The 11,715-nt window shown below is 36.9% G+C and overlaps 1 pseudogene; it reads right to left on the reverse strand.

Moving 5' to 3' along the window:
* Nucleotides 1–3,076: 3,076 nt before the first annotated feature.
* LOC120278622 lies at nt 3,077–7,068 on the reverse strand (annotated as a pseudogene).
* Nucleotides 7,069–11,715: the final 4,647 nt, after the last annotated feature.

Raw genomic sequence — 11,715 nt, forward strand, 5'->3', positions numbered from 1 at the left:
TTTGTTTTTTCAATTCTACCCTATATTTAATAAGTAATTTTCAATTGGAATATTTTGAAAAAAGACCAATGATGTAATGAGTGAAAAAATTAATAAGGAGAATCATGTAAAAATATAATTGTAGCCCCAAGAAAATGAGTAATTTGGTCATTTAACTTAGTTTTAATTGAAATTATACATTATCCCATTTATTGTTGTTCTTAATTATTGTGCAAAAAGGCTAAAAGCGACATCTAATTCGGAGGGTATGTCATTGTCAATCGAGAACGCGTATTGACATCGAGGTCTCTTATACATTGACAAATAGTAAGAATCTAATTCCCACGATTCAAGATGAAAGCATTGGTATTGACACCGGATCTCTTGCACGCATAGTAAAGACCACGAATCTTATTCCGTCTCTCAAGATGAAAATACATGGTAATATTTTTACAAAAGCCCAGACACTTATCAAATGAAAAAAGAGTATATATTCAAGAACTCTTCATTTAAACTCCATTATCATACTAGAGCCATAATTCTTCGTTTTTACTATAAGCGATGCTTATTTTTAACTAATAGATTTCTACGAGATATGTTTCGGAATAGCGTGGATGCTCGACTTGTACATGCGTCATCATCAGCGTCATTATTTCTTATATATAAATTTCAAATTTGAACATTAAAAATTCTTAAATACTTGAAATTAAAAAAAATTATAAAACTATGTCTAAAATTATAAGCCCAAATCTTCCAAAATCTATACCTAAAAAAATCTAAAAATTTAAACCCTAAATAATAAATACTAAACCCTAAACTCTAAACTCTAAACCCTAAAAACTTATGCATACTTAACCTAAAGCAAAAATCACAAACCCCTGTGAGAATTTTGCGATTTTCGGTTAGGAGTTTAGGAAAAAGGTTTTCGGTTTATCATTCTGAGTTATCTTTTACGATTAAATATTTAAATTTAGAATTTAGATAATTAAGAGAACTTAAATTTTTCTTTTTATAAAGAAAAGAATAGCGTGGATCTTTGGATGCCAACTTGACATCGCGTCGTTCGAAAAGCTTATGTTGGAAAATCGATTCGGTAAAAAAATATCATTTACTTTCTTTTACTATGGCCCTTGAAGCCAGAAACAAATAAGGATTCATTGATGCAAAAATAAAGGAGCCGGCTGTAAGATTATCTTCATACACTTAGAATTCAGTTTCTAAAGAAATTGCCAACGGTGTAATCTTTATGAAGAAAGCTTATGATGTGTGGGCAGCAGACCTTCATGATTGATTCTCATAAGACAATGCTACAAGAGTTTTTGAGATTTAGCAACTACGAAGCTACTTATTACACTGCATTAAAAGGCCACATGACATGAGTTGGGAAATTTATAATACTCATCAAGCTTGCTGTCGATCACATTCAAAGACATGAACGTCTCATCCAATTTCTAATGGAGCTCAATGAATCCTAATATCCTACATTCATTTATGAAATCAGGTCCTTGTGATGCATCATTTTTCCATTACTATCTAAAAGCCCTAATCTTTGATTTTTACAAGTCAAGCAACAAAAGATCAATCAGATTAGCCTTGACAGCCTTGACTCATGGTGCTTTTTATTTTTTCTAAATTCAAACCAGTTAAGTCAATCAAAGGGAAATAAACCTTTTTACCACTGTAATTTCTGCGGAAAGGGATAGTCACTCCGAATCACGGTGTCACATGAAACCGGGAAATGCAAATTATGATCTCAAATTTTTGGCTTACTAAGTTTCATTCAAGACGGAATCAGTGGGGATCAACATGAGCGACAAAAATGTTTTTTTAATAAGACTATTAAGACTAATCCATCTTTTGGTCATAAATATAATAAACATCTACATCTTACAGTTGCAGTAGACTAAAGGCACATCCAGTCCTATTCCAAACATGATTTGCCATTGACTTAGAACAAAACAAATACGACAAATTCTTACTCTTCTTCAACCATCAACCATAAATGCTTCTAGCCCCCTTGTCAATTTTATAAGCATAATCCTTGCATTATTGACTCAAGTTGCACCGATCACATCACATATAATTTAGAAGTTTTAACAAATGTCCAAGATTATCATAATTTTTCCTATTAGATTATCCAACGGAGAACAAGAGATTATATAAATTAAGAAACCGATCAACCATTTGAATACCTAATGTCATTTGGTGACCTTGTATGATAAAGAAGCATGGAACACAAAAACTTAAACAGAATATTATAAGGTTAAGTAGTGTTAGGGTTTATACCTTCCCCAACAACAAAGTTTCAAAATGAATAAAGGTTAGGTCAGCTGTACAGATTCCCCACACCCCCTCCCCCAAAAAATAAAATAAATAAAATGATAATAATAATAATAATAATAATAATAATAATAATAAACCAAAGTTATTTCTTTTTGTGTCAACCACAAATATGCTAACTCTTTTATATTTTTCACACAACTAATCCAAGTCCAAACAAAGGAAGCAGATGGCAGTAGGTTGATGGTCAGCATAAAACATTGTTGATTCCAAACTTTGATTTACATTATTTGCATTTGAACTCTAACCCATTCCAATCATTTGCTAGAAGACGACTAAAAAATAATAAACATACATTATCATCTATATTATGTATTTCACAACAATTTGGAAGGTTATGAAATATAATAAACAAGGAGAATACAACTATACAATTATCTAGCAACAAATTACTAATTCTGATGTACTACCAAGCATTTAAAAACCTAATGTATATCCGTCATAACAACAGAGAGAAATTATCAGCTTCATGAATCTCCAATCCCATTAACAGGGCTAATAAATATGTCTTATGTTCTTTGTCGTTTATTGGGTGTACATTATTTGTATTCATACTCTTAGCCCTCAATTATTTGTTAGAAAACAATTAAAGGATAACAAATATGTGTCATCTTCCATGTGTTTATTTCATAAGAATTCAGAATAGCTTACACAAATCTAATAAACAAGCAGAACAATACAACTATACAATTATCTAGTAACAACACATCACTAATTTGACGTATAAACAAGTATTCAAGAGGCACAAACAATGTATATCAAAAAAACCAGAATGCAGAACACTCCGTACCTTATCATCAACCGCATTGAATCTCAACTCCTCTTGACAGAGCTTCTACATTCCAACTAAATCGACAACAACAAGTACCCAAATTATATTCCATTGAGAAAACCAATAACTTTGCTTTTCTTTTTTCCACTAAAACCTGTATTTGTATTATCATTACAATCCATTTGATCGATGTGTTTCTCCATTATACTATACCAGAGTCATCATTAGTACAATTTGCTTATACATGCTATGATCCATCCAAATACACCCTACATTGGATCACTGTCCTCCCAACAGTGAACCCTGGGACAACGGTGAATGCGACCTTTGGTCTCTGCTGTCCTTTTCCGCATTCTAACCTCTTAGAAGCAATCCTCCTCACCACACTCTCCATGTAGACATTCGAAAACTCCGTCCCCCGCCCAACTTGAAAAATCTCTACAACTGGGTCATATGCCCATGCCAACTTGTGAAGCATCCACACCGAGCTCGCCATGCTCACAAACGGCTCATAGAGAGGATTCATCGGATGCAACGAGCCCGGAGATCCCCAATTCACCAATGCAGAAGAAGGACAAGACTCCATGATTGAGCAAAAGAGTTTGTCGTGTTTTCTCTCACAAAATCTAGCAAAATCACAACCAGGATTGGCCTCCATCAATTCAAAGGCATCAACTGCAGAGTGTTCGACGAAATGCCTCAATGAATTCTTCCTTCTAAACCTCAAATCTCCAGAATTGCATCCAATTCCGGCTTCATCCAAAGAGTAATTCTGCGAATCAAAACCTTCCAGCATGATCAGAGAGATGTAGGAGAGAAGGGCGTACCGACGGTGCCCGGACTTGGCATAATTCACGTCGGGGTGGATGGAATTCGCGGCGGAGACGAAAATCAAACCCAGATTTTTTTCATGAAATCCATCAAATTCTTGGCGAAACGATGCATTCCCCGGCAGGAGTCTCGCAGGACGGAATCAAACACGCTGAGAGTCAGCAAGGCCTCGACTTTCTCGTCAGGAGGGGAGCTAGCTCTCTCAAGCCGCCGCTCCAGCTTCATCACAGCAGAGTCGAGGTCCCGGAGCCGGGATCGGAGAACCGCCGCCTCACTGTCCTTGCAATCGATGTCGGCTTGAAGACGATCAACGGCGGTCTCGAAAGAGCGAAGAAGAGATTGGTTCTCGCGGACCTGAGATTCAAGAAGAGACGAAAGAGAAGGGATCGAAGACGCATCGCCGGAGCTCCGAAAGAAGGAGCGCTTGAAGTCAGACAGACGGCGGAGATGGGCCACGGCAGCAACGTCGGCGGAGGCGGCAGCGGCGGGGTCGAAAGGAGCATGGGAGGCCTGGAGACGGAGGTAGGCGGCGCGGAAGGAGGCAACGGCGGAGAAGAGGGAAGGGACTAGGGTTAGGGTTTGGGGACGGGGTAGCGGGTCGGGTTTGAGGACGACGACCCGTTGACCCGTTAAGAGCTCGTGAGGGGGAGGGTCAAGATCAACGGTGGAGATTGCATCGTCATCGTCATCGTCGGCGAAGAACTCGATGGTCTTGGTCTTCGAACGCTAGGGCAAACTTTTGTAGCATTGAGAGAAGAAGAAGAAGAAGAAGAAGAAGAAGAAGAAGAAGGAAGAGGGACTGATTTGTAAAATTGGGAAATTTTTTAGGGGGTTTTGGAGAAGGAACGGAAGAGAAGGAGTGAAGGTTGGGGTTTGGGATTTTGGGAGAGATGAGATGGAGGATGATGAGAATGGTTTTTATTGATTTTTTTTTTTTTATTTTATTTTTATTTATTTATTTGTTTTGTTTTGTTTTGTTTTAATTAATTTATTTATTTATTTATTTATTTTATTTTTTTTTGTGAATGGAGATAATGATTAGCAATTAGTACTTTTGAGTGGGACATGGATGAGTGGATTAGCTTTTAATTATTTTTTTTATTATTTTTTGTAATTATTGAATAAGATGGTCAAAGGGGCAGTTGGTGACTTTGGTGTGGGTGATAAAAGATTAAAAGGTGTGTGTGATTAGTCTTTAAGGTGAGTTTTGGTTGCATATTTGTCATTTGTTCTTCGGAGTTTTAGTTTTCTTGAATTATTTTAATATTATAAGTTTTTTGTTTTGTAAAAATAAATAATTAATAAATTTTTTTTTTGAAATATTTAGTTTATAAATTAAATTTTTTGAGAGTTTTTTTTTACTAAAGCAGCAAACACTAATTAGAAAATATTTTTTAAAAATATTTTTCGAAATAAGGGGATAGACTAAAATTGTGAAGATTTAAGTTGTTTGAATAAACAGTTTTGAATTTAAATATTAAATTATTATTGTGTATGCAAAAATAAAATGAGTTAAGAGAAGTCAAGCTTTCTCCTAGAAAACCAATTTCCTAATATATATTTTTGTTTTTAATATTATTATTGATTATATGTAAAATATTTAGTTTCACACCAAATTAAATGAATCCAATTAATGATTGTAATAACTATTCATCATCGTACAAAACTCGCCATATTGAAAAAAATATTATTAAATGATTTAGTTTAAAAAAATTGGGAATTTTTCAGGAATAACAAAAGAATTTTTATATAATTATCCTGACAACTAGAAAAAAACCTTGAGAAAGACATAGCTCCAAATGGGGACAACACTAATCCAACTTATCATTAGCTAGCTGACAAAAAAATAAAAAAAATTAATGGGGCACTACTTTGACAATGAAAATTGAAGTCATGTCATCACCCACTCACTTATATATAAATATTAAAAAAAAAAAACTCACTCCTATCTTTTCCTTAATTGCCATGACATTGCTAATGCTTAAAAATAAATAAATAAATTCTATAAATAATCAGTTCTCATTTATGTATATTATTAAAAGTAAATATATAATTTACTCCAGGAGCGTTTCGAAAGAATAATTTTAATTTTTTTAATAATATTTAAGTTTTTTTATTTATATTACTTATAATATTAATGATTAAAAAAACATTAATTACATTTAATTATTTATGTAATAAATGTTCCTATAATTTTTGAAATTCAAGATATAAAATAGTTTGTTTAGTAGGAGTTGTTTAATTATATTATTTTATATATGATATTGTCTCTAAACTCCTCATAAAATTTTAAAAGCTCTGCTCCGAAACCAGAAAAAATGCCTAATAATTTTTTAAGATAAAAGTACCTATTATAATTTTAGATAATTTTTTCTTCGCAATTAAAGTACTTGTTGATGGGAATTAAGCAACAATCTCAATAGATTGTAAACAGATAAACAATCCCCAAGCTTGCTAGATGAAGGAGAGCAACCTAACAAGACCAAAATTGCAATCACACAAGACACCAAATTTTACGTGGAAAACCCTTAAATCAAGGGTGAAAAACCACGGGTCAATCTTGACCAATCCAAGCTCCACTATGATCAAATTCGAGGTACAAGAGAGTCTCAAGAATGAGCATAAATAAAAAAATACAACTTGACCAAAAACAATAGCTAAAAACAAAGCTATATTGGAAACAAAAAGCAATATTCGTAGACTACATTACGACCCTCATATCTTGAGCTAGGAGAAGCCAAATCACAAACCGTCTGGTGGAAATCAAGCTCTGCAAGTCCCGAACATGCCCACCAAATTTCAGCTCAATCGGACATCGTTTGACCCTCCAAACACCAGCTTGAATTTGCTGCTCCTGTCAAATCCGAACCTGCGAAAATCTGCCGTTTTTATCTTTGCGGCGGCTATCACCCCAGATTTTTCACTCTCTTAACCCTAATATGATGGAAAACACTTAATAAAGTGAACCCTAATGGGCTTGGACCATTTGGGCTTTTTCTCCACATAGGGGACCCAGGGAGCCCAATACCCAACATATCTCCCTCTCACGACTATGTGGAGGTGACCGCCATCCCGGCGATCATACGGCAAACCTTGAACTTCCCTCTTGGCAAAGTCTTTGTCAACATGTCAGCACTCATTGTCATCTCGTATGAACTTTAGCCAACTCCAACAACCGCATCCAATGCATCTCGTATCCAATGATACCTCACATCGATGTGTTTTTGAGCGGGAATGAAAGGTTTGATTCTTGGCAAGATAAAGCGCACTTTGACTATCACAATATAAGACGTACCTCTCTTGTGTATAGCCAAGCTCAAGCAAGAACTTTTTAAGCCAAAGCAATTCCTTGCAGGCTTACGTGATGGCAATGAACTACGCCTCGGTTGTGGACAATGCAACACACTTTTTGCGATCTAGGCTGCCGAGCCACAACTCCCCCGCAAACTTGATCAAATACCACGAAGTGGACTTTCTAGAATCAACGTCTCCAGCCATATCGGAATCAGTATAACCCGAGCAAGCACAAGCTTCTCACCACCAAAACAAAGATTCAAGTCCGAAGTTCCCTTAAGATACCTCATAATCCATTTCACTGCATTCGATGCTCTCTACCGGATTTGAGAGAAATGCGCTAACATCTGCTAACGACGATAAGCAATGTCGGTCTAGTACACACCATGGCATACATTAAACTCCCAACAGCAGATGCATAAGGAACACCTTCCATGTCAACCTTCTCGGTCTCAGTTGAAGGACTCTGACTAACACTCAGTTTGAAATGTGCAGCTAGAGGAGTGCTTACAGACTTAGAGCGTTCCCATGTTGAACCTCTCCGAGCACCTTCTCAATATATTTCTTTTTGAGACATCCAAAGCTTCTTCTCTTTTTCTATCACGCACAATACTAATACCCAATATACGCTTTCTGATCCCAAATCTTTCATAGCAAAATGAGTTCTTTGAGTTGCTTCTTTAACCCTGTCGATTTTAGAAAAAAATCTTTCCCAACAATAAGTATGTCATCAACATACTAATAGCAAGATAATAAAAATCACCATTAGCAAACTTGCTCACAAAGACACAATGATCGAAGTAGTCTTTTTTTATAGCCTTGCTCAATCATAACCGATTCAAACTTCTTATACCATTGTCGTGGAGCTTGTTTTCAAACCATACAAACTCTTTTTTTCACAGACACACATGATTTTTCTTTACCTTGCACCCTCGAAACCCTCGAGGTTGTTCCATATAAATTTCCTCCTCCAAATTACCATGGAGGAATGCAGTTTTGACATCCATTTGCTCAACTTCCAAATCAAGAGTTGCGACTAAACCCAACTGCAGTTTTAATAGATGTCATTTTTCACAACGGTGAGAAAAATCTCATCAAAGTCGATCCCTTTCTTTGACTAAAACCTTTCACCACCAATCTAGCTTTATATCTAGGAGATCTTTGAATTTCCTTCATATTTCACCACAGTAAATCCATCTATTCTTTAAGGCCCTTTTGCCTTTAGGCAACTTGACTATATCAAATGTATGATTGTCATCTAAGGATTTCATTTCATCTTCCATTGCATGAATCCATTTCTGTTTTTCTTCACTTTCTATGGCCTCTTTGTAATTCTCTGGTTCTCCCCCATCAGTCAAGGTCACATACTCATCAGATGGATATCTGGTGGACACATGTCTCTCTCTGTTAGACCTTCTAAGTGGAACTTGAGGTGGATCTTCAGGTTCATCTTCATGTTGCTCAGGTTGTATCTGCACATCCATTCTTGGAACATCTAATTCATCTCCAAGCTGCTGATCATCATTCTGAACATCAATATCAACTGTCTCTAGATTTGATGTAACATGAACTGGCTCTGCATTAATTAACTCATAAGTCTTCAAGGGATCTTTCTGCCCCACCTTATCAATGTCATCAAGCATTTGGTTTTCCATGAATACCACATCACGGCTTCTAACCAGCTTCTTCTTCACTGGATCATACAGTCTATACCCAAACTCATCATTATGACCATAGCCCACGAAGATACACTGTCTAGTCTTCTCATCAAGCTTAGACCTCTCATTTTTTGGAATATGAAAAAATGCTTTGCAGCCAAAAGCTCTTAAGTGGTCATAGGAAACATCCTTTCCAAACCATACTTTATCGGCACATCACCTTTCAAAGGCCACAGCAGGACTAAGATTGATCACATGTCGTCTGCTGACACAATGCCTCACCCCAAAACATTTGAGGTAACTTTGCTTCGAAAGCATGCATCTAACTCTTTCCATCAATGTTCTGTTCATTCTCTCTGCCAGACCATTAAGCTGAGGAGTTTTGGGAGGTGTCTTATCGTGTCTGATTCCATGTTGTCTACAGTATGCATAAAAAAGATCCACAATACTCACCACCGTTATCACTCCTGATACATTTGAGCTTCTTACAGGGTCGTCTTTCAACCAAGGCATGGTATTCTCTGAATTTTTTTCAAGCACACGATCTTTGGTCTTCAAAGCATAGACCCAAAATTTTCTCGGAATGATCATCAATGAATGTCGAGAAAGTATAAAGGCACCACCATAAGATTTTTACCTTTAAAGGTCCACAAACATCCCGAATGTACTAACTCAAGCAACTCGACTTCCTTGAAGAGGGATGCTTCTTAAAGGATACCTTGTTTTTGTTTTCACCGCCATACGGTGAGAACATCTCTCTAACTCCGCATTCTTCGATCCCGGAAGCACATTCTTTTTTTAGCCAAGCTAGACAATCCTTTTTCACTAATATGACCAAGTCTTCTGTGCCATAAGTAAGATGCCTCCATATCTACTGCATTCACATCATCACTAGGAACAACACTTTTCAACCAATACAACTTAGAATCTTTATTTCCACGGGCTACAACCATGTTTCCTTTGGTAAGTTTCCATTTTCCACCACCAAAGCAGTTGTCATATCCGTCATCATCAAGTCGCCTAGCTGAAATAAGATTCAAGCGAACATCGGGAGCATACCTTACATCTTTTTAGAAGTAGCTTCATACCCATGGTAGTTTGCGGACACACATCTCCAATACCGACCACCTTTGCAATGCCACTTTGTTACCCATCTTCGATGAGCCAAAAATCTCCAGTTTGAAAGATGTGAAGAATTCCTTCCTTGGCGTCACATGCAAAGTAGCACCACTATCCACAACCCGACAACTCATCGGATACAATGTTGATTATATCGGTCTCGATGAGTAAAGACCAAATCATCGAGTAGCGGCGGATACTGGAATCACCATCTTGATCATTCTTCTCTTGCTTGCCCTTTCCCTTGTTTTCTCGCTTCCATTTGAAACAATTCCTTTTTTTATGTGCCCCATTTTGTGACAATAATGGCATTCAACATCCTTATATCCTGGACTTGGACTTGCTTACGCTTTTATCTCTACCTTTTACGAGTTTATATGAAGATTTCTCCCCGATCTTCATGAAGCGGAACCTCCAGTTGAGAAGAAGAACCTTGAGCCTTCTTTTCTCATCTCCTCATTAAAGAGTACTACTCTTAGCCCGACTCTAGAGACACCACACCACTGGAGCGGAAATTTATTATTGAGACCCGAAATGTCTCCCATGTATCCGGTAGTGTGTTCAACAACCAAAGTCCAAGAATTTCATCCTCAAATTTAATACTCATCCACGACAGCGATCGAAAAGCCCACGAAAAAAACATTCAAGTGATCTGATATGGAAGTTCCCTCTTTATATCTCAAATTCATCATGGAATTCAACAAATACAGTTTGTTGTTTCCTGACTTTGAAGCATACAAAGACTCAATCTTCTCCCACAATTTTTTGGCTTCAGTCTCATTAGCAATATGATTGTAAACATTATCATCAACATATTGCCGAATAAACCCACAAACTTGTTGATGTGCAAATGCCTATTCTTCATCAGATTTTGAATCTGGCTTCTTCGCAGCAAACACAGGTGAGTGCATAGTTTTGACAAACAACAAATCTTTCATTTTCCCTTTCCAAAGATGATAATTGCTTCCATTCAAACTAATCATCCTGTTTGTATTTGCCTCCATCATTCAAGCAACAAAACCACTATGATCACAAAGATTGAGAACCTGGCTCTTGATACCACTCTGATGGGAATTAAGCAACAATCTCAATAGATTGTAAACAGATAAACAATCCCCAAGCTTGCTAGATGAAGGAGAGCAACCTAACAAGACCAAAATTGCAGATCACACAAGACACCCAAATTTTACGTGGAAAAACCCTTAAATCAAGGGTGAAAAAAACCACGGGTCAATCTTGACCAATCCAAGCTCCACTATGATCAAATTCGAGGGTACAAGAGAGTCTCAAGAATGAGCATAAATAAAAAAATACAACTTGACCAAAACAATAGCTAAAAACAAGCTATATTGGAAACAAAAGCAATATTCGTAGCCTAGCATTACGACCCTCATATCTTGAGCTAGGAGAAGCCAAATCACAAACCGTCTGGTGGAAATCAAGCTCTGCAAGTCCCGAACGTGCCCACCAAATTTCAGCTCAATCGGACATCGTTTGACCCTCAAACACCAGCTTGAATTTGCTGCTCCGTCAATCCGAACCCACTCGAAAAATCGCGTTTTTATCTTTGCGGTGGCTATCACCCCAGATTTTTCACTCTCTCATTTTAATACCATAGAAAACACTTAAAAGTGGCCTATGGGCTGGACCATTTGGAGCTTTCTCCACATAGGGCCCAGGCCAATGCCATGGAGAGAACATCAGTAGCCCTCTTGTGGCGAT

This window comes from Dioscorea cayenensis, chromosome 16 (assembly GCF_009730915.1).
Source record: "Dioscorea cayenensis subsp. rotundata cultivar TDr96_F1 chromosome 16, TDr96_F1_v2_PseudoChromosome.rev07_lg8_w22 25.fasta, whole genome shotgun sequence".
NCBI classification, from domain to species: Eukaryota; Viridiplantae; Streptophyta; class Magnoliopsida; order Dioscoreales; family Dioscoreaceae; genus Dioscorea; species Dioscorea cayenensis.